General features: G+C 43.2%; 1 protein-coding gene across 4 annotated transcripts in view; it reads left to right on the top strand.

Moving 5' to 3' along the window:
* Nucleotides 1-19,315, top strand: part of KANK1 (KN motif and ankyrin repeat domains 1) — a 127,839-nt gene that overhangs the window by 48,641 nt on the left and 59,883 nt on the right. The window contains exons 1-2 of one of the 4 annotated variants that reach the window (XM_083483299.1): nucleotides 5,587-5,631; nucleotides 10,926-11,164. The exons of 2 other annotated variants lie outside the window; for them this stretch is intronic. The gene's annotated coding sequence lies outside the window, so the exon portion shown is untranslated. Of the gene's footprint in view, nucleotides 1-5,586; nucleotides 5,632-10,925; nucleotides 11,165-14,476; nucleotides 14,703-19,315 lie in introns of those variants that run through there. One more of the 4 variants, XM_083483297.1, reaches the window with a different exon arrangement.

The raw sequence follows: 19,315 nt of genomic DNA, 5'->3' as shown, positions 1-19,315 counted from the left end.
AATAGCGCTAATCCGCTAATCCGTCAATGGGCTTGCTTCGCAAGACGAAAAAACCGCTAGACGAAGAGAATCACAGAACGGATTCTTTTCTTCTTGTGAGGCACCACTGTATAAGCAGGCTGACTGAGCCCTTCAGTTCTGTCCTGGCCTGTGAATAAACAAGAGCTGTTTGAAGAATCGCTGTGTCGTCTGATATGTTTACCCACAACTTAACACTCTCTGTCCTTTCCTCATGCACCGAACTTGTCTAACTGTCTGCACATGCTTATGTTTGCTTTATCTCTGCAGCAATCCCTGCCAGGGGTACTCTGCCTTCAGAATAATCATAATTACTGATGTAATACATAATAATAGTTTGAACTTTGCATTTACAGCCCTGCAAGGGTGAGGCTCCTTGTTTTTCCTGTATGTTTTGAAGAGCTTTGTTTTGTTCCCAGACACACCTTTTTCTCCATTCTAATTAGAGCATATAAAAAAGGGGGGCTTTGTAGTTTTTAAGATGAAAAAGGTTGCTCTTGGGCTTCCCCCCACTCAGTTTCCCCAAATATTTATATAACTACTAATGCAAATTTTGCATAGGCTGGGGAAGGGGCAGAATTCCATGGCAAGAGCTTGTAAATGGGAACTTCATCTTTTTTTTTTAATGTTGTGGGTTGTACAGTGCACTTTTTAAAAGAACAATTTTATTCACTAGATGGCAGTATGGATATTTAAACATCATCTTAAAATAAGAATAAAAGCTGACTGCTGTCCCAAAGAATACTAAGCAAATAAGGTTCCTAAATTCTCTTCTGAATTAGAACCGGGTCTCTTGCCCTCTATATTCCGAGCACAATTCAAAGTGTTGGTGCTGACCTTTAAAGCCCTAAACGGCCTCGGTCCTGTATACCTGAAGGAGCGTCTCCACCTCCATCGTTCAGCCCGGACACTGAGATCCAGCGTTGAAGGCCTTCTGGCGATTCCCTCATTGCGAGAAGTGAGGCTACAGGGAACCAGACAGAGGGCCTTCTCGGTAGTGGCGCCCGCCCTGTGGAACACCCTCCCTTCAGATGTGAAGGAAATAAGCAGCTATCCTATCTTTAAAAGACATCTGAAGGCAGCCCTGTTCAGGGAAGTTTTTAATATTTAACGCTGTACTGTTTTTAACACTTGATTGGGAGCCGCCCAGAGTGGCTGGGGAAACTCAGCCAGATAGGCAGGGTATAAATAAATAAATATTTATTTATTTAAAACAAAAAACAAAAAACACCCACGTGCAGGGTGTGCTTAAGACCATTTCACATGTTGCAAATGAGAATTGTAATGAAACTCTTGACTATAAACACACACTCTGGCAATGTGAATGGACCTGGGAACCGCAGGTCCTATGAGCAGAAGGCCCAGTTCATGGAAATCAAGAAAACTTGTAGACCTTTATTTATGTCTGCCACCACAGCGGCGAGAATTTTGATAGCCAAAAATTGAAAAAGTAACAATAACCCCACAATATAAAAAAATTCCTTCCAGTAGCACCTTAAAGACCAACTAAGTTAGTTCTTGGTATGAGCTTTCGTGTGCATGCACACGAAAGCTCATACCAAGAACTTAGTTGGTCTTTAAGGTGCTACTGGAAGGAATTTTTTTATATTGACTATGGCAGACCAACACGGCTACCTATCTGTAACAATAACCCCACAAAATCTGGTTGCTTAGCAAAAATGATTGAATATTTACATCTTGCAAAATTAACAGGGAGAACAAAAGGAAATACCATTCAAAAAGTTAATAAAGAATGGTCAGTCTTCAAAGAATATCTTAAAAATTATACGAGCGACGCAAGATACAGACTAAATCTTGAAAATAGAGGGGAGGAATAGTAAATCTGATGACATAAACATAAAGGAAAAGTGGAATAACTAATATGGGATGTGTATAGAGTTAAGTTTGGAAACAAAGTGTAAAGAGTAGAGTTGGAAGTCAAATATCTGTGGTGTATACGTTGGATATGTAGGGTATGTGTTATATGTAATGTATTTGTATTGTATTTGTTCTATGTAAATTGATGTATAATAACAATAAAGATCATTAAAAAAGAAGAAGGCCCAGTTCAAATGGAAAAAACCCCAGTCTTGATAGGCATGGCATAGGTCCGAAATGGGCTCTCTCGCTTCTCCCTTTCATATACTTGGCTTTGGCAAAGATTTCTTAAGCCACACTTTCCAGTGACGTCCTAACCCAGGTCCCTGTGGTATAAGGCAGTCCTTCAAAACAGGAGGATAGGAAACTAGGATTGGATTCTGGTCTGATTTCCTGGTTTGCAGGGATCCCTTGAGCCACAGTTGCCATGAAAGACTGTGGTTTTAAGAAAGAAAGCTTTGCTGAAGCTTGGCATCCTGGTGGGAGGAGAGGAGGGAATATGTAGATCACATAGCTTGTTCTTAGATCAATAAACCATGGTTTATCATGCAGGGATCATTACAGAGGGAGCGAAATTCTTCCCTTTGTCAGTTCCTGTCCTAGAATGTTTTATTCAGTCACTGTCTAGGGAGAATGTGTTATTCTTCCTATGCTGTGAGATGCAAAATCTGACCAGGTTCGGTGTTAGATTTATCTCCATGCATAAAATGCTGAATGTGATTTATCCACAGACTTCATGTTAATTCCTATATGGAAGCTGCCCTGAGTGGTGATGGTTTAATTTACTTTATGACCATTTAAACCAGACAGTACTGCACCTTTTCCAGCTACGAACTTGTCATTTCACTTCAGTTCCTTTTTCTTGTTTGAGCTGGGGCGGGGGGGGGGGATGAATATTCACTTTGGAGTTGCTTCACCCCCCCCCCCCAAAAAAGTGTGTGTTTCCATGTGCATCTCCTGTGGCAAATAGCAAATGAGGTTTGGGGGAAAATGGTTATTCTTTAAGATTAGGACCTGAGAGACCAGGTTTCAAGTCTATACTCAGCCATGAACCTTCGTGGGTGACCGTGGACCAGTCTCTGTTTTGCGACCTAATCTACTTTATAGGGTTGTTGTGAGGTTAAGAAAAGGGGGGGGGGCAGAGAGAACCACATATTCTGCCTTGAGCTCATTTGAGAAAAGGCAGAATGTAAATAAAAAATAAAAATACATTATTTGCCCAGGTTGGTAGCAGGGGGTGGGGGTGGGAATGGTTTGTCTGTACAGTGGTGCCCCGCAAGACGAATGCCTCGCAAGACGGAAAACCCGCTAGATGAAAGGGTTTTCCGTTTTTGAGCTGCTTCGCAAGACGAATTTCCCTATGGGCTTGCTTTGCAAGACGAAAATGTCTTGTGAGTGTTCCGATTTTTTTTCGCTCCCCCCCTTTTTCTAAGCCGCTAAGCCGCTAATAGCCTTTTAGCCGCTAAGCCGCTAAGCCTTTAATAGCCGCTAATAATAATAATAATAATAATAATAATAATAATAATAACAATAACAATTTATTATTTATACCCCGCCCATCTGGCTGGGCCTCCCCAGCCACTCTGGGCGGCTTCCATAAAAACCAAAAATACAGTAAAATATCACACGTTAAAAACTTCCCTGAACAGGGCTGCCTTAAGATGTCTTCTGAATGTCAGGTAGTTGTTTATCGCTTTGACATCTGCTGGAAGGGCGTTCCACAGGGCGGGCGCCACTACCGAGAAGGCCCTCTGCCTGGTTCCCTGTAGCTTTGCTTCTCGCAATGAGGGAACCGCCAGAAGGCCCTCGGCGCTGGACCTCAGCGTCCGGGCAGAATGATGGGGGTGGAGACGCTCCTTCAGGTATACTGGACCGAGGCCATTTAGGACCGAGGCTAAACCGCTAATAGCGCTAATCCGCTAAGCCGCTAATAGGGTTGCTTCGCAAGACGAAAAAACCGCTAGACGAAGAGACTCGCGGAACGGATTATTTTCGTCTTGCGAGGCACCACTGTACCTCATAATATAGAAGGCCCTCCGCTTTTGACTTTCAGAAGGCCTGTGTGAGAAGTGAACTCACAAGCGTAGTAGCCCTGTTCCAAGAGGGAGCCCTGCGAAGGTGGCAGGTGAGATCTGGGATACTGGCTCCCTTCTCACCTCTTCTTTAGCAGGGCCAAGAAGGAAGCCCCGTTCACCTTCCTAAAAACGTTTTCCAGCTTGCTTCCAAGAAGCACAATGGCTAAGAAACCACTGCATGCGCTCACTGATTCTCTTGACACTCCATCCTACAGGTGCAACCTGAACGCCTTGTGCATGTTGCTGCTTGTAGACCAGAAAGCTGCTCTTTCAAAATGACTTGTCATTCAGCAGCAACAAAACCCTGGGTATTCCTTTCCAAATTGGAAAAGTTACAAACTTAGATAAGGCGTATAGAAATTTGTACTTAATTAGTTGTTACAGAGCTTTGGGGAGGAGGGAATCTTACTAGAGAGTAACACTTGCTTAACACTGAGGACTTAGATCACACATAGGCAAACTCGGCCCTGCAGCTGTTATGGGACTACAATTCCCATCATCCCTAGCTAACAGGACCAGTGGTCAGGGATAGTGGGAGTTGTAGTCCCAAACATCTGGAGGTCCGGAGTTTGCCTATGCCTGACTTAGAGAGTATAAAGCAGCAATAATTACTAAATAATTTGAACTCGGTTGCTTGCAGATAAGTTTTATTTTGTCCCGTTTGCACCCGTGCCACATTACTGCACCTGAACATGGCATGGCCCAGGAGTTTGTGCCATGTTTTATAGGCGCTGGAGTATTACATTAAGGTATTTTTAATCATTCTAATGGTGGTTTTTGGTTTTGTTATAATGTTCCTGTATAGGGTTTTCCTTTTGTTTTCCTTTATAAGTTGCTTTGAGATGCCTTTGCCAAGAAAAAGTGGCCAATAAATTTACCGTATTTTTTGCTCTATAGGACTTTCCCTCCAAAAATTAAGGGGAAATGTTTGTGTGTCCTATGGAGCGAATGCAGGCTCCTTGGCTTCAGCAAAAGCAATGCGAAGCCTTCAAAGCACAGAGAGAGCGCTCCCTCCGCGCTCCGGAAGCTACACGTTTTCTGGCCATGACTTTAGTCAGGATTTCATTCCTGCTTTCCTCTCCAACGCAGAACAGTTGCGTTATCTTCCTGGCTCAGGACACAAGAGGCTGCAGTTGTGCATTGGATTTATTGCTTTCACTTTCCTTCTATAATAAAGCCCCTGGGAGTTGGATATAATTAATCTGCAGTACAATCCTATACATCTCTCCTCAGAAGTAAACTCTGAGGGCTTCAGTGGGACTCACTGAGATATGTACTACCTGGGACTACGGGACAGCACCTTTGATGAACTTTTAGAGAGTATACATCTTTCCTTTAGAAAATGACACACATGTATGGACAAATCTTGAGGAGGAAACAAGTTTCAGGGCTCTGACTCATTTCAGTGGAGCAGAGAATTTAAACCACAAGACTGCTTCTTAGACAATAAAATGAGAACCAGCTCCTTGGTTAGCTTTAAAAGTAGCAGTCCCCAATGTGTATATTTTGATCCTGCACTTTCACACTTCAAATATTGTGTGGCCCAAATAAATTAAACCTGCAGCTGCTCATTTAATGTAGTAGGCTTTTAAAATTCTGTTATCTTTTCCCTTAGGGATTTTGTTTTGTTTTTAATTGGAATCAGAAAGGATATCTACAGGTAAGAACAGTTGCCTTTCTGATACTTGAAACTAGAATCGGTTGCTGTCGTGACAAAAGAAATTATTGATGAAAGTTCTGTATCCACGGTCGAGCATCCTGGCTTTCTCCACGTCAGCAAAGTTTAGTCAAGTACATATGAAAAGGGCAGCTTTCAACTTCATCATTATTCGAACTGGCATCATTTCATTCTGGAAGTGTCGATATCTGTGCGTTGGAGTATGTGTGTAAATTTATATTTCATACCCACCACCCAGAATCACATCCATATCTTTCCTCTTAAAGCCAAAAAGCTGAAGTTTATGTTACTTGAGAGTAACATAACCTCAGGGTCTACTGCAGGCATAGGCAAACTCTGGCCCTCCAGATGATTTGAGACTACAATTCCCATCATTCCTGACCGCTGGTCCTGTTAGCTAGGGATGATGGGAATTGTAGTTCAAAAACATCTGGAGGGCCAGAGTTTGCCTATGCCTGGTCTACTGTATATGTAAAACTAATACAAATTATTATTTTTTTAAAATAGAGGCTCCTCTGGGTTCCTTCCAATTCTACACTTCTATGCTTCTTCCTATGTGAAGTCCCATAGATGATTCTCAGGGCGCCAGGAACAAAGTGGCGTAGTGCGATCCCTTCTCTTACACTTGTGCAGCCAAGGAAAAATTAACGCATGCTATTCCACCTCCGGGACGCGGGTAGCGCTGTGGGTTAAACCACAGAGCCTAGGACTTGCCGATCAGAAGGTCGGCAGTTCGAATCCCCGTGACGGGGTGAGCTCCCGTTGCTCGGTCCCTGCTCCTGCCAACCTAGCAGTTCGAAAGCATGTGAAAGTGCAAGTAGATAAATAGGTACCACTCTGGCGGGAAGGTAAACGGTGTTTCCGTGTGCTGCTCTGGTTCACCAGAAGCGGCTTAGTCATGCTGGCCACATGACCTGGAAGCTGTACGCCGGCTCCCTCGGCCAATAAAGCGAGATGAGCGCCGCAACCCCAGAGCTGGCCACAACTGGACCTAATGGTCAGGAGTCCCTTTACCTTTATTCCACCTCCACTCTGCTATTTCCTTGATTCCATAATTGAAACGAAAATCATGAAATCGAAAGGCAGGGTTATTATCATCAAGAGACTGTGCTTAAGTCCCAAGAGGAAAAATATTTCCACTTCCTTTCACTGCAAATTGATTACCATTTCCCAAAGAGTACGTTGAGGAGACACTAATAATGTGTAACCTTTTATCTGCAAAAGGTAAAAGAGCAGAAACTGTGTTTGCTTAGATAATGGAAAGATGTCGGCCGTGCCCCAGTTCTGAACAGCTGAACATTGTGCTCCATGCGTACGTGTGTGAAAAAGCAATTTCCTGAGCATTGCTTATCAGCTGGCAGGTGTTGGTGTTTTGATTTTCACTGTTAAGCCGCAGGAAACCAGGGTGTTCCTACATCCGGAACTTGCCTGGTATTAAATATAGTCTCTGAAAAATATTTCTTTGGTGTTAATATCTGGGCATTTTGAGCTGGCATTTTCCTGCTGAGGTTTGGGAAAGAGAATGGACTTGCCAAGCTGATACATATTTCTTTGTTTGAAGAAAGTCTGTTACATAGATACCTCTGGCTTTCAGACTAGGAATTAGAATTTCATTCCAGCAGACTACAGTGGTACCTCAGGTTACATACGCTTCAGGTTACAGACACTTCAGGTTACAGACTCCCCTAACTCAGAAATAGTACCTCGGGTTAAAAACTTTGCTTCAGGATGAGAACAGAAATTGTGCAGCAGCGGGGCAGCGGCAGTAGGAGGCCCCGTTAGCTAAAGTGGTGCTTCAGGTTAAGAACAGTTTCAGGTTAAGAACAGACCTCCGGAATGAATTAAGTTCTTAACCCGAGGTACCACTGTACTTATGAACTTAGTTTATTTTTTAATGTGGGGGACAGCCTTAAACACAGAATTTAATTTTTTTATTTTTTTGCAATACAAGTTTTCATCATATGCAAGACGTGTGAAGCCTAGTGGAGGGAAAATGCAGGATGCAACAGAAGATAAGGGGACACATTTCAACCATGATTCATAGACTCATGAAGTTGAAAGGGACCCTGGGGGTCATCTAGTCGATCCCTCTGCCATTCAGGAATCCTGCCCACATCTGTCCCTGCGTGGGCTCGAACCACCAACCTTCTGGTTAACGGCCAGATTCACAGAGCCATTGTTCCACCTGACACTTTCGATCAGTTGTCCCACCAGAGGAATTACTTTCTTTTGAAGGTGGTTCCATGGAGATGTGGTAAGGTGGTTTTGTAAGGTGGTTCCATGGAGATGTTTGGTTGCTTGTGAAAGGCAATAACCCAAATATAGTTGTTTTAGTGACTTGGTGCTGATTTTTCTTTTTCTGGTAAAAAACAACAACTTCACTTCTAACAAACAAACAAAAAACAGTAATGGACATACCTACTCCATAAAGTTTATTTATGTATGCATGTGTTTCTAATCCACACTTTCGTAAAAAACTTACCGTATTTTTCGCCCTATAGGATGCACTGGCCCATAGGACACACCTAATTTTTGGGGGGGGGGGGGAATAAAGGGGGGGAAATTATTTTTCCCCCAGCCCTAGCTTCCCCTGATCCCAGCCCCCAGAACATGCAGCTCTCCGCAAGTGTGGGAGCCCAGCGCCGGGCTGGCGACAGGGAGAAGCACGCGTCTCCCCGCCGTCAGCTTCCAAACCACGTCGGGAGACAGCGGGATGGCGCGCTGCGCCTCCCCGCTGTCCCCCGAGCTTGTGGGGCTGGCGGTGGGGCTCTCCTGAAGCCTGGAGAGCGAGAGCGGTGCGCACCGACCCCTCTTGCTCTCCAGGCTTCAGCGAAAGCCTGCATTTGCCCCATAGGACGCACACACATTTCCCCTCCATTTTTGGAGGGGGAAAAGTGCGTCCTATAGGGCGAAAAATACGGTAAATTCAAGGCGCTATACAACATTTTGAGAGTAAAATCGACAAAGGCATCCATAAAACAATCCCATGCATCTGGGCTCATTCTCCTGTTCATGATATTTCAGTTTCCTCGATTCAGCTTATTAAAATCTAAGGCTGTACAAATTGCTTGGTATGCTATAGCAATGCCGTCAAAGTCTAGTGCATTTGTCCTCCATTGTTTCCCTGAGAGAACTGTGTGAGGAACTAATGGAGGAAGCAATTGACATGGGAAGATTTAAACAATATTAATCCTACTGTGGAATGACAACTGAATAGGCAAAGGTTTTGCCATGCCTTCAATTAAGATGCGTTGACAGGAAGCAATTAATCAACAGATTTGGGACTACTTCTGGCTTGTAGAGCCCAACCCTTCATTGTATTGTAATTCTGCAATGGACTTTAATTGGAGGGTGGCTTTAGTAGAAAACAACTGAGTGCCCACTTCCAGTTTTACCAAAAGGCCTCTAGCTACACACCTGAGAAGATTATGACGTTTTGCTACGTCTCAGAGGTCAGAATTGCCTTAATATTCAAGCTGTTGTTAAGTCAGTGGAAGGAGTTTCATGGAAACCAAGTTGCCCTTCTCCCCTTCCCAAAAGTTGCCTGTTACCCCTGAAAACTCCTTCTGAAAGTTAAGGAGACCCTCCTGAGCAATGTGATATGAGGAGCGAAGGGTCTGCTGGGGAAGAGGAGACCACCAAAACCCCAGCCAGATTTTGAGCAATTTCCCAATTCCTTTAGTAGTCCTGCCATCCTGCATGTTTTAGGTTATCTCCTCACTCTTCAGAGAGTCTTGGGGCTGTCTTGGGCAGAAAGATGGGACAGGGAACTCAGAGCAGTGGCGTAGCAAGGTCAGGTGGTACCCGGCATGGAAAATTTCTTGTCACCCCTCCACACTTTGAAGTTATTATTTTTTGCCTGCAAAAATGGTTTGACTTCATTTTTTATTTTTTTGCGGAGCCAAGGTTGTTGAGCAATTTTTGCGCAGCCAGAACTATTTTAGCAGAGATTGTGTGCCTTGCAAGGAGGAGTCTTAACAACCGGCCATCATCTGAGAGAGAGCCAGCGGGTGGACCGTTTCGGCAGCGGGAAGCCTGCGCATGCCAAAGCCACAGCGTCTCCCACAGACGTTGAGTGCCGCACAACATTTTGTCACCCCCCTCAGAGGTGACACCCGGGGCGACCGCACCCACCTTGCTACGCCTCTGACTCAGCGGTTATAAAATGACATTGATTCAGTTAACTGACATTATAATTCTTGAATGCAGCAGAAAAGAAAGCAGATTGCTGGCAGTAAGGACCTACATTAAACAAAGGTGGTTGATTAACTACTAAAATAAAACAATTTTATAATTTAAAACACTCTTACAAAAAACACACCTAGCGAATTTCAAACGCTGCCTCTGAGGTCCTTTTTCACATGCTTCCTCTGTGTGAGGTCTGGAGGGTGGCAACGCAAGAACGGGGCCTTTTCTGCAGTGGCTCCCCATTTGTGAAATTCTTCCCCCAGTCAGGTTCTCCTGGCACCTTCATTGTGTATTCTTAGTTGGCAGGCAAAAACATTCCTCTTTAACCAGGCCTTTGGCAGATTTAGATCTAAAGCCCTTTTAAAATGTGTTGTGGTTTTGTTTTTATTGTGTGTTTTGTGGGGGTTTTTTAGTGTAATTTTATGTTGTGAACTGCCCTGAGATCTATGGGTGTAGGGCGGTATAGAAATTTAATAAATAATGATAATAATTAGGTGTGGTGACATCTGAAACTATATCCTCCTTTGGGTGGGAGCTGTTTTCTGTCTTCTAGAAGTGGATTAAAGCTCAACTTTCAGCAAGCTATCTGACCTGCTGCTTCACTTTTGGTCTCCATTTTAGCAACGTAGTTATTCCTATAGAAGAGCCAGACTATAATTCCCTTTAAAGCCAGCAAAATGGCTGAAATACTTGGCTCCTGCATCTCTTTCCTTCTTGACCACGTTTTCTGGAGTGCTTTGCATATGAAAGAACCTCTTTGTGAGTTGTATGTATCAACAGCTTTTAATTTTAAGTTTTAAACCTCTTGTGTAAAAGGTACAGCTACTTGCATAACACAGCTAAAATGCCAATAAAGTAAGAAAAAACTAATAGGAAAATAAGAAGGCCTATTTTTAAGATGGGGGAAACCTTTCACAGGAAGTGAGCATAAATAATTATCAGCAGTAATTGTGAGAGGTTGTAAGCAAAGTGACTTTTTAACGAATTTAAGCTTGAACTTAACATACATGGCACATACTGGCATATGAAAATGTCTAAACAGCATGACTAGAACTGGGACTAAGAGAGACTTCTCTTTTTAATCATAGAACTGTAGAATTGACAGGGACCTTGAGGGTCATCCAGTCTACCCCCTGCAATACAGGAATCTCAGCTACACCATCCATGACAAATGGCCATCCAGCCACCAAGGAAGGAGAGTCCACAGTCTCTTGAGGGAGATGGTTCCACTTGCATGTTATATTCCAATATTTGTATTATTTACAATGGATTCTTGATCTCCAAACCTTTATTGATGACCAGAAAATGATTGCTGAAAGTCTGGGAAGTTAGTCAAATTAACCACATGTTGCTTCTAATGTTTTCCATCAAGTGTGGCTTTAGTGACATCACTTGCTTTGTCCTTGTTAACAGCAGTCGCCTTCCAACTTCATCAGTAAAACCGTTGCTGGAAGTGGTGCAAAACCTAATGTGGTCATAGGGGTGGGATCCAGCTGAGTGGGGCGGAACAGTATGGTAAAAGATAAAGGACCCCTGGACGGTTAAGTCCAATCAAAGGGGACTATTGGGTTGCGGTGCTCATCTCGCTTTCAGGCCGCGGGAGCCGGCGTTTGTCCACAGACAGCTTTCTGGGTCATGTGGCCAACAGGACTAAACTGCTTCTGGCACAACGGGACACTGTGATGGAAAGCAGAGTGCATGGAAACGCCATTTACCTTCCTGCCGCAGCGGTACCTATTTATCTACTTGCACTGGTGTGCTTTTGAACTGCTAGGTTGGCAGAAGGTGGGACAGAGCAATGGGAGCTCACTCTGTTGTGGGAATTCGAACCGCCGACCTTCCAATCGGCAAGCCCAAGAGGCAGTGGTTTAGACCACAGTGCCACCCACGTCCCCTGAAAGGGATGGAGACGGGAGGAATGGGAGGATGGACTGACAGAGATTTGCAGGATTCTGTGTTTTATAAGCCGCCTCCATCCTATTTAAATACCCCAGCCCCTGGCATGTTTCTTCTCAGGCCAGAGGAAGTAGTGGCTATTCTAAACTTGTTTCTTATAGCACAGGTCGATCACGATCTACTGGTAGATTCCGGGGAGGTTTTGGTAGATTGCGGTCGATCGCTGGGTCCCTTTCCTTAGCGTTGGTTAAATTGAATCCGGCCCCTCTTCCCACCCTCCATTCTCGCACGATCTGCAGAATGGAAGACGGAAGGCTGTTTGTTTCCCCAGTGATTTGTTGGTGGGTGGCTGTTCCTTTTTCTCCCCAAGAACCCCAAAAAACGGGGCTTTCCTCCCTAAAAAAGCTCAAAAACTTGGACCTTAACCCCCCAAAAACGGGGTAGATCACTGCCAGTTTTTAATTCTGTAAGTAGATCGCAGTCTCTTGGGAGTTGGCCACCCCTGTCTTATAGGAAACACAACACCCATTCCGCTGCTTGGAGACCCTGTGCACCCAGTGGCGTAGCGTGGGTTGTCAGCACCCGGGGCAAGGCAAGTAATTTGCGCCCCCTAACCCGTGGATTTGCGCCCCCTAACCCCCAGAAGTTGCGTCCGGTGCGGCCGGCCCCCCCTGCATCCCCCACGCTACGCCACTGTGTGCACCAGGGATAACACAGAACGGAAAGGTGAGGATTCAGGCTCATTGCAATGAACTTGTCCTTCCGGCATAATGCCAGGAAGTTCTGACAACTACAGCTCAGTGGCGTAGCGTGGGGGGGTGCAGGGGGGGTGGCCGCACTGGGTGCAACATCTGGGGGTTAGGGTTAGGGGGCGCAAATCCACAGGTTAAGGGGCGCAAATCCACGGGTTAGGGGGCACAAATTACTTGCCTTGCCCCGGGTGCTTACAACCCACGCTACGCCACTGCTACAGCTTATATGTATTTGGGATATAATTAGCATTGTGCCTTCAAATTTTGTGTTTCTGGAAGACCAATGTTACAAACCTGATGCCCTGCATCCATTTCGGACTGCAACTGGCCTGCTGTCTTGAACTGCTTGAACTGTCATATGTTTGTTGTCCAAAACATATGAAAGGCACCAGGTTGTTGGAGGCTGCTATAGGAGGTGTGATTTGCTTTTCACTTAATGTTGTTCCAAAAAGAATTATTAAAACTTTATGTAGAATTTTCCATTACACAGTGAATGGTCTAGGCATAGCCCAATTTAAAAAAAAAAGAGAAAGCAAACCCAATCACACAAAATGTTTTTTACTCTAAACACAACACTTTAGTTGCAGTGCATAGCATGCAGAATCACAAAACCTTCAGCCTGTATTTATCATCTCTTGATGGGTCAGAAAGGTCTTAGAAAGATCCTGGGAGTGGTGAGGTTGAGATCTGGGATGTACGGTTGGCATACCTCAGGAATGCTTGCCACATTGGAGAGAGAACATCTTGGATTTTGCACGACCTCTTCATGTGGTGGGTGAGCTTATCTATAAATAAATAGACTCAAAGCCTGAACCAAGCCCTTGTACGTTCCCTTCTACAATTTCTGTTCTGCAGTTTGGAAGGCAAGTACCAGGTCCCGCAACTTGCACAATAGCATTGCAAAATCTCCTGCAGTCTTGTTGTTTTAATACTGTGCTATTTCTACAGTTGCATTCTGCCAGCTGTACGTATTCAGACACATGTGTTTCCTATTTTGACTGTGGAACTGCACTTTGTTATGCGAGGTGCCTCAGTGATTGTTTTAAGATAAAACTGGAGCATGTTGGATGAAAAAACAGTTTATAAACTTTTAACAGGCTCTGGTCTTTGCAGAGCTGAAAACCCCAATTTGGGCCAGAGCTGTGTATATGGGCGTGATAACTTTTGTTGAACCAGTCAGTAGGAGGAATTCAATGTTGTGCTAGGTTGATCTTTCCATCAGTGCAAGCTTTTTCTTCCTCAAATAAATTTTTATTAGTTTTCCAATATTGCCCCATTAATAGCCCAATTATAACAATACCAATTAATTCCCTATTAATACACTTTAGTTAAAGTGGTCCCCATGTGCATTCATTTGATGCATTCATAATCTTACATTACTGGATTCCATGCTGTTATTCAGGCATAGGCAAACTTGGCCCTCCAGATGTTTTGGGACTACAACTCCCATAATCCCTAGCTAACAGGACCAGTGGTCAGGGAAGATGGGAGTTCTAGTCCCAAGACATCTGGAGGGCTGAGTTTGCCTATGCCTGAATAAGTGCATGGTACTATTTCTGGCTTAGAGGAGTCTGTTACCTGAAGCGTATGTAACCCGAGGTACCACTGTAGTTGCTTTGGAAGACGATCATCAGGCATCCGCACAACATGACCAGTCCAATGAAGTTGATGTTGAAGAATCATTGCAAACACTAAGTGGCCAGAAATCTTTTACCAGCCTTACTTGGACAGAACCCACAAAGCAGTTGCTCCACCATGGAGCCTTTCCCCCAAAGCCGACAGCAAGAACTTACCCCACGTGCATTTATGCTCACATCTACATGTCGCAGCCATGTCTAAATTATAATTTAAGCCCTACATGTTCCAAGCTAAAGTTAGAGCCCACTTAACTTCTACTGACAAGGAGAACGAGGCGTGTTTAAATAGCGGTGATCTTTTCCCAATGCCATCTGCTGCTTGAAACTTGGTTTCTCATGAGGTAAATGAATTCTGAGCACCTCATGGAAATAGCTCTCGGTGGTGCCTCCGAATAGGTCAGCTTGCTTTAGCTCTCCTAGGGTAACTTTTATCTATACTTAGAAGAGAGTTAGGGCTCCCAATCTCAACATTTGAGAGTGTCATTTTAGTGTGTTAACCTGCTGTCCTTTCTTTCCTAGCATTTTTTTTAAATTTATTTTTTTTTAATAAAAAAAACAAGTTTGAGTGTGATGGCAGCAGGTAAGAACCTTCTGAACATGGCTGAATACTGTTAAAATCTGCAGCAACTATATGATGTTTTTTATAAAAATGCACTCTTTCTGTATAGACTTCCGTAAGTAAAGATTTAAAATTACAAGCTACTGTTTTTAGTGCCAAGGAAGAGACTGCTTTAAACTGCACATAGATTACCTGGAGGTATTAAAAACCTGTTCCCCATTTTCTTTCCCTTTATAAAGAAATAGAATTAAGAGGTACAGAATTAGAAAGGGTTGCTTCTGTTAGTTTGAGGTACTAGCATGCCTGACTTGCCTAGGGTGTATATGAATAGCCACCCTGTGGATTTTTATATATTAAAAAGCACTCCAAGGGAATGAATTAGTTCTCAGCAAATAAAAATCTGTTCCTCATTGCTACCTTAAAAAAAAAAAAAAGAATAATTCTGCTATACTGAAAATGGTAGTCCTCTGACTTGGTTGGACTTCTGTAGAATGTCTTCATTGTATCGCAATTTAATAATAATAATAATAATAATAATAATAATAATAATAATAATAATATCTTTATTGTCATTGCCCCCTTCGGGGACAACGAAATTACTTATAGGGTCCCCAGATGTCTGTCAGACCCATGCCTTTTGTAACTGGAATTAGCATTTTGGGTTTTAATACAATTTTGCAAAATGAGTTCGCAAAAACTAGCCCATGTGCCCTTGCCTAGGTGTGCATTTGTCACCTGAAAGAGGAAAGGCGCCATTTTTACAAAGCTTTCTCTATCTGGAATGCCTGGAGGCTGTCTGTAGTCCCCGCAGCTGATTAGGCTAGTAGGTAGGTAGAGTTAGTTTTAAATACAAAAAAATCAGAGCATCAACAAAATTACTCAGTTGTGGAAATTGACTTACAGATTGCCAAAAATGAAGTGATAAAATGTTGTGTATGTGCCAAACCTCGGACGTTATGTAAATATTATGTAGGGAACTAGGATAATTTCTTGCCAAATCGGATACTAGTCAACAGCCCACCAGATCTGCATCCATGGTACCAATGGGCCGCCCACAGCTCTCTCTCTCTCTCTCTCTCTCTCTCTCTCTCCTCCCCTCATCCCGTTCCACTCCTCCCCCCATCTGTTAATCTAAGGTTATTCCCTTCATTGTTCTTGTTCCGTTTACCTCTGGCATCCTGTTGGATTTTCATTAAGGCTTCTTCCATTTAGCATCAACCAAGAACACTTGGTACACGTGTTTCACTCAGTATGATTAGAGAAAGCATGATTTTGAATTCATGTATCCGATGAATTACTGCTTTGGGGGAATTGCTCTATTCCGAACTTAAAAATGGAAAGTGTAATGCAGGTGGTCAACAAAAGGGGTTTGTCTCAAGGCAAATTTTTAAAAATGTAGTATAAACACCAACAATTGGGAAACACTTGCCTGTGAGTGCTCCAATTGGAAAACAGCCTTTACCAAAGGTGTCATGGGCTTTGAAGACACATGAATTCAGGACGCAAGGGAGAAACGTGCTAAGAGGAAGGCATGCTTGGCAAATCCAGACCATGATCAACCCCACTCAGAAATCAGTGTCCCCACAGTGGAAGGACGTGTGGATCCAGAATTGGCCTCCACAGTCACTTATGGACTCATTGTTAAAACTGTGTTTATGGAAGACAAATCTTACTCTGCTACAAGGGATCTCCAAAGAAGTTTGTTTTGGGAGAGATCAGAGCTCTTTTGGGGTGAAGCAAGTCTTCCCTGAGGCACATTAAACTGAACTAAGGTCTCCTGAAGCCTCAGGGACCAGAGAGCTCAGACTGTTTTTAAAGTTATTTCATCTCTCCAAACAGTCGACAAAAGGATGGAAAAGGAAGAGATTGTGTGTGTTGTGCGTGATATCTTGAATGTCCAGCCAGGGAATAAGTTTGCCAGGGCTGTCGTTCTCTTTCTAGACAAGGTGCTTTTGAGCAAGTGGATAGCTGACGGTTAAGGATGCTAAGTTTAAAAACAATAAAATAATGTAATGCAAGGTCAGTTTTAAGGAATGGAATGTGAACTAGAAGCAACCAGGAAAATAAAGCAGCAACAAGAGGAAACTTTGGACGCGCCAAGAAGGGAGTGCGAGAAAGCAGTGATTGGAAAAGGTGTGTCAGGTTTGTCTTAATTTGTGGCTGATTTGGTAAAATTTGGAAAGTCAATGAAAACAATTTGGCCAACAAACAACAACAAAAGACAAGGTGCTTTTGGAAAGGATGTAGATCAGCTGAGCAGAAGACAGCAAGAAAAGCCTGGAACTGTTTTTCATTCATAATAGCTCCCTAACACACATCTCTTATTCTTTGAGACAAGACAGGCAGTTCAAAACAATGTAAATCAGTTTATGAAATACTGAATCTTGTCTTTGGTGGGCATCCAATATGCTGTCTTATTTTACCGTTGTTAGCCGCTCTGAGCCTGGTTTCGGCTGGGTAGGGGGGGATATAAATAAATTATTATTATTATTATTATCATCATCATCCCCATCATCCCCCCTAATAGAGACTTCTAGGCTAGTTGTAAAAACTGTGCTGGGTGGAGTTTTTTTCTAAAGCATCCGGTCTACTTGGTAAGTTAGCAATACATTGGTACCTCGGGTTACATACGCTTCAGGTTACAGACTCCACTAACCCAGAAATAGTGCTTCAGGTTAAGAACTTTGCTTCAGGATGAGAACAGAAATCGTGCTCTGGCGGCACAGCAGCAGCAGGAGGCCCCATTAGCTAAAGTGGTGCTTCAGGTTAAGAACAGTTTCAGGTTAAGAACGGACCTCCAGAACGAATTAAGTTCTTAACCCGAGGTACCACTGTACTTATGAATTTAGGAGACGCAGAGGTTTTGGGTGAGGGAGTAGAAAATTTTCTGCCCAACATCTCTGGGTAGAAGTGAGGAAGCTGAGCTGATGGACTGAAATTTAACGACTGGCTTTTTACCAACTAAGAGCTGTTGGACTACACAAGTATAAAGCACATATAGATACTTCATAGAGTAAATTGATACTTCATTTTTTTGTGAACAATTTCATGAAAGCTATTGCTGTCTTCGTGGGTAGTTGCACCTGTGAAGTAAAGATGTGAACCATGGGGGGGGGGGGAACCCCAAGAAGAATCCATGAAATCTTAGTTTCAATGTTTTTACATAGAAAGCATGAATTTGTTTGGGTGTAAAACCACACACACTTTGAACCCCTTTTCTGCTGAGTAATTAGCTGCGCAACAAAAATATTCCATCTTTATTCCCCGAACTGTGCTAAGAACAATGAGCTTTTGTTAAAAGGTTTTTCTAGCTATCAAATATTGGAAGTAGCAGTGTATCCAGACTAAGAAAGTTTGCTAGTCTTGTGGATTGGGCTTGGCGAGTGTCGCATTGCAGTTAAATCTGCCCTTTCGAGCTGAACTTTTGTTAGGAATAGGTGTCTGATTATAGCTTGGAATGTACACAAATATACAGGGTGCTCTCTGAATAGTGTGTTAGCTAATATCAGCACAGAGCTGTAGCCTTAGCTCTTAAATAGTTTTGCCAAATGTAATTTGCTGGAGCTTCCTGTGTGGCTGAAAAGACAGGACACTTTGTCCTGACTCAGAGATTTATCATTGCCGTCTTCAGAGCCGTAGTGTTGCCTCTTTCTACAAGTAACTTTTTGAAAAATGATGCACACTGACAGTGGTGTAAAGAGTAATAAGCAGTTTGCCCAGTACCAAGTGTCACAAGTGTTGTGACCTAGGTCAGAGGTCGCATTCAGCCTGCACAATATAACTACATATTATGGAGCTGACAGATGCCAAGCCACATTTAGCAGAACTGTATATTTTCCAGTACTCTTAACCTTGAAATGTAGAAAATTCCAGCTTGGCACTTGATAAGAGGATGGTGGCAGTGGAATCATACATAATGGTTATACGTATCATAACTTGAATAGCACACTTTAATGCAGGTCACTTATTACTGAGCTGCAAGTTGATATTTGCGGCAGAGGGGAGGGAGTGTAACAGCAATTGCTATTCTACTTTATTCTCACGGTGAACAGATACCAAAATCGCAGTGGTCTTCAGGCTCTTCAGTTGCATTTCATGAGCTAAAATGGGGATGATGCCTTAAGAGTTGGTGTTTGGGTTAAAAAAACAACCTTTCATTTCTAAAAGAATGTAAACAGTGCTTTTTACCGTTTGTTTCTGTGATGCCTTTTGCTGTTATTCTGCAAGCATTTTCCTGTGCTATAAGTCTGTTCTCATAGCTAATGAAAGTTTGTCGAGATACTTCATTTATTGACACAATAAATGAAGAATGCAAATAAATAAAAAGTTTTGAGTATATGCAGGGTCTATGAGACCATAGCAATCGCTGCTTAAAAATTGCAATCCATAATTACAGTGTAACCACTAGTTCATATCATCACAAGTCTTGTAACACTGCATATTGTTGAAGCTCTGTAAATGTGAGTCTGCCATCTAAACTCTACGAACGAATCTCAGCTCAGTTTAAAATGCCTCACTCCTAAGCTCCCGAACCCAGAAGGGAACACCTGGGCCACAGGGATGTCATCATCAGCTGCATGTAATTCTAACTATATTCTTATGCAGTAAAGTCAAGGGCAGGCACCCCCAAACTC

Source organism: Podarcis liolepis (genome assembly GCF_965112155.1).
Source record: "Podarcis liolepis genome assembly, chromosome: 17".
Lineage (NCBI taxonomy): Eukaryota > Metazoa > Chordata > Lepidosauria > Squamata > Lacertidae > Podarcis > Podarcis liolepis.
The sequence above is the reverse complement of the archived record's forward strand: the minus strand, read 5'-3'. Positions and strand labels throughout refer to the sequence as shown.